This window comes from Dermacentor albipictus, unplaced genomic scaffold (genome assembly GCF_038994185.2).
Source record: "Dermacentor albipictus isolate Rhodes 1998 colony unplaced genomic scaffold, USDA_Dalb.pri_finalv2 scaffold_66, whole genome shotgun sequence".
NCBI classification, from domain to species: Eukaryota; Metazoa; Arthropoda; class Arachnida; order Ixodida; family Ixodidae; genus Dermacentor; species Dermacentor albipictus.
The window spans coordinates 108,239-112,935 of record NW_027225620.1 but is presented as its reverse complement, the minus strand read 5'-3'; positions in this window follow the sequence as shown (position 1 = coordinate 112,935).

Genomic DNA, 4,697 nt, shown 5'->3' with positions numbered 1-4,697 from the left:
TTCTTCGTCCCGTTAATGATGATGATAATGGCATGATACTATGGCTCGTACCCACACTGGGGTATTGGCCAAGAATTGTGAGCTTGTTCTTTTACCTAATGTTTTGAACTATTGCATATTCCAATAAAGGAAGCACAAACACCAACAAAGAAAGAAAAAAAACATTTAAAAAGCGCGAAAAGCAACACAGGAAGGGAAAAAATAACATTAAAATTTATTCGTTTAGTTAGTTGTATGTAACCGCAAACGGCATCAAACCCGTTCTTGTGGCTAAAACCCAGAAATGACGCACCGAAAGTTAGTACAGTGAAAGCTCGTTAATTCGAACTTCAATAATTCGAATTTATGGATAATTCGAACTGTACGATTTGGTCCGGCCAAGCTGCATAGAAGTCTATGTATGAAAAAGTCCGTTAATTCGAACGCGAGAAGGTTCCCTCACGGATAATTCGAACTACGCTCGCCTGGCACACGGCCAGAGAAACGCGCCTACTGCCTACACACAAGGCTGTGTTGCCTCCGAAACGGTGAGAACGGCGAGAGAAGGCAAAATCGGACAAAAATCTAACCGACGCGGGGTCAGCCAGAAGGCAGCGGCGGCTGCCGCCTCTCCGTTCTACGTAACCTCGGAGACTTCTTGCCCGTTGCGAATCTCGGAGGCTTTGCAAATCTTGTACAGCTGCTAATGTTGTGCGGAGATGGCACGGCAAGCTCCAAAACACAGCGAATCAAGTACGTCGCAGCTGCGCTTGCAATCAAGAACCAACGAATCAGGGCCTTCGCCACCTTCACATGTTCAGCGTCTTTGTCTCGGCAGTCTTCATCGGTTGTGCACCTCTGTTTTCAGCTTAGGAGGTATCGGCCGTCGCGATTCATTGTGATGGTGTTAAGCCTCGGCTAACGTTCGTTTCGGTGGACATCGGTGGTGTGGCACAGTCGGACCCAGAGCTTCGACTTGAAGATGGCGTGTGCCCGCGGCACACGCCATCACTTTCTGACACACCAAATTTCTGACATGCCCTACTGCTTCCAAATCGCAGTGTACTGTTGCCCTCCTTCACTTTCGTTAGTTCGAACTTTCGTTAATTCGAACTGAAGCGGCGTCCCCTTGCGGTTTGAATTAACGAGATTTTACTGTATTATTTCTGATCATATGAATAACCCTAATTTAGCAAGCGGTATTTCTAGAAGTCTTTTTCTCAATCGTTTCTATCGTGACATAAGAAAAATAGTAATCTAAGAGAGAAAGAGACAGATGCGAATGAGAGAAAGTCAGAGAAGTTAACCAGAGTTACAACGTCCGGTTTGCTACCCTGCGGTAGGGGAAGTCAAAGGGGAAGTAAAGACGGAAAGAAGGGCATGACAAAAATAGAAGCGTCAAAAATTAAAAGGGACGGAATCGGGTCATTATAGTGTTTCTAATAGGCAAATGCCACGTAAAAAGGTCAACAAAGCCTTGACCGACTTTCGGTACGACGACAGTCCATGTCAGCATTCCACGACTGACTGTTCTGAAAGTGGCCTGTCGTCAAGGCGTGCCAACGCGGTCGCTAGTGACAGCCGGTGCGCGCTGTATCGAGGACAGTGGCAAAGTACATGTTCTGTGGTCTCCTCGCCGCCGCAGTGGCTGCAAGCCGCTCACTCTCTCCATACTGACTGGGAAGGCGGAAGATCTCATGTAAGCGAAACCAAGTTGTTCGTCGGGTCCGCGGCGTAAGGCAGAAACCAAACAATGGAGATCAGCCTTGGAGTCAACGAACACGCTCCATTTCTTGGGTAGTTCTAGTAATATAGAGTCTGTGTTATACTAATCTGCTAAGGAACGGAATCTTTAGTAATCTAAGGATTCCGTTCCTTTGCATAATGGATACATCGCCGATCTTCGCGCTCCAACAAGGCACAACCCCTTATTTTTACTGAGATAGCAATCCTATGGACACTCCTGGCGAATTTCCGCTGGCATCACCACGACGTTCCATCCTATGTTGGTAACAGCGCGGCCACGCGCGTTACGTTGTAGGTGGGAGCGAAAGCTTGCGACAGTGAGCAGAGAAGAATCGTGACTTCATGGAGCGGTGTATTGTCGCGCTCGCAAGAAAAGAGAGCGTGAGCGAGTGCTCCATCTTCATACGCGCGCACTAAGATGGGCGAGGGGAGGAGGGTGTTGCGGATAGATGTGCGTGCCCAAGGAGGAAGCAGGTTAGCTGGATCTTGGATCTGCGCTGTGTTCGAAGGCTAGCCGACCAGAGCTTTCGTTTGCCAGAGGTTTTCGTTGTTTCGTTTGGCTTCGTTTGCGCTGTGCTTTCGCGCGCCAATTCGCTTTGAAGCGAGAGGCAGCGCGCAGTGGCAATTCGCTCGCCGCTGCTGCCGCTATTCATTACTGGCTTCGGCCATCCTTAACTAGCGTGCAGAAGACATAAGACGACAGCGAGGAGCACACATGACAGAACGGTAGATTTAAAAGGAATTTTTTACTACAAAGAAACATGAGATTGATGGCTTGCGCAGAAGCAAGACTCAAGGAAGCAAAACTCCTTTTTCCCCTTTCCCCCTTCTGACACGAGAGCTATCGAAACAAGTCGATGAACAGGTTATTTTCCGGGTACGAACACTCTTTCTTCGTGCGAGCCATGGACGGGGCGCTTCCGCGCATTACCCGTTTGTTTTGATACTAAACGCTTGAGATATTTCCGTATCGACCTGCCTCTGGAACCGCCCGAGTGCACGAGTGCTTTGAAACGGCGTGGTAGGCGAGCACCCACGGTAACAATCAGCCAGATGGCCACCAACCGCTAAAGCACTGACAGAGTTACCCTTATCAAGGGATCGTTCAAACACCTGAGTTGCTGGTGGCCATTCTCCAAAAAGCGACACGATGAGATGTCCTTGGATAAAGATGGCGGCAGTTCCCACGGTATGTTGCGGGCATATATAAGGTTTAAATCAGACTTGACTTATCTGTTGCCCATTTTTAAGAGCATGAGCTCTTACTCATCACATTTGTCGATTTCTTGGGGTCTGCTTCCACCTTCCATATGCGTGATATTTTCAGTTCGAGTAATTCAAGATGGCGGCCCCCGTAGTAATCGAAATAGCAACCCAATTTGGTGATTCATTGGTGATGTCATTAGTATACCACATTGGTGATTGACTGGTGACGTCACTGATATATCCAAGATTGCGGCCCCATAGTAAATTGATAGCAACCCAATTGGTGATATCTGACATCACGTGACTGTTGCGTCATTATCTAAAATGGCCAAATTCTGGTGCCAAGGATGACGTCATAATCAAATAAGGCGGTTAGGAGTTAAACCACGTGATTATGACGTCATGGGTTGAAATGGCGCCATCGTTTCGGTTTCTTAAATCCAAGATGGCGACTCTTGACATGATGTCATAGCCGAGATGGCGGCCGTCAAATTAGGTGTGTCCGTATCAGGGCAGTAAAATCGTCCGTTTGTGAGACCGACATATATATATATATATATATATATATATATATATATATATATATATATATATATATATATATATATATATATATATATATATATATATATATATATATATATATTTACGCTGACAACAAGGGGTACCCATCCGAGGACAATTGTGTGGAAAAATTTGTCTCGCCGGTGTAGGATACAGAGCCGTATGCATATGGTTCTCTGTGGACCAAGAATTCCAAGTTTACTTTGATATTCCTTCGGTAGTCACATTAGGTGCCCAAAGTAGGCGTTCGATTCTGGCCAACAAACTTTCCTTTCCGTTTCTACATTTCGTAGTCATGCGCCATAAAAGAAAAAGAAAGACATTGTTGCGGCGAAACGAATTGTCGCATGGTGAAAGTTCAATTTTGTTACTTCTTCTTTCGCGGGAAGTAATGGGCCACGGGATGCTTCATTTGCCGGATAGCCTGATATTATTGCGATAGCAATTGTATGGACACTCCATGCGCCGTATCGGCTTTCCGCCCCATGCACAGGGCGCAAAGCATCGACAAATTTAAAGCTAGCAAAAAGGTATCCCAGTTGAAAAAGACAAGAGGAATTCTTGTCGCAACCACAGAAATTTCTGTCGCGACTACAGAAATTTCTGTTGTACGACAGAAGTTCCTGATGTTTCTGTAGTTGCGACAGACATTTCTGGCGTTACGACAGAAATTCGCATGTCGCAACAGAAACATTCTGTCTCGAAGACCAAGAGTTCTGAAGTCACAACATAAACGTTCTGTCGCGTCAACAAGAGTTCTGAAGTCGTTACAACAGCTTTCTATCGTGACAGCGATTAGGACGTTACGACCGAAATTCAGTCGTCGCAATAGAAAGATTCTGTCGCGACGACGAAGAGTTCTGAAGTCGCAGCAGAAACTTTCGGTCACGACAACAAGAGTTCTGTAGTCACAACAGCTTTCTATTGTGACAGCGATTCTGACGTTACGACAGAAATTCTGTCGTCGCAACAGAAAGATTCTGTCGCGACGACGAAGAGTTCTGAAGTCGCAACAAAAACGTTCTGTCGTGACAAGAATTCTGTAGTCACAATAACAGCTTTCTGTCGTGACAGCGACTGACTTGACAACAGCAATTCTGACGTCGCAACAGAAACACTCGGTCGCGATGGCCAAGAGGTCTGTAGTCGCAATATAGATGTTCTGTCCCGACCACAAGAGTGTATGAAGTCGCAACAACAAC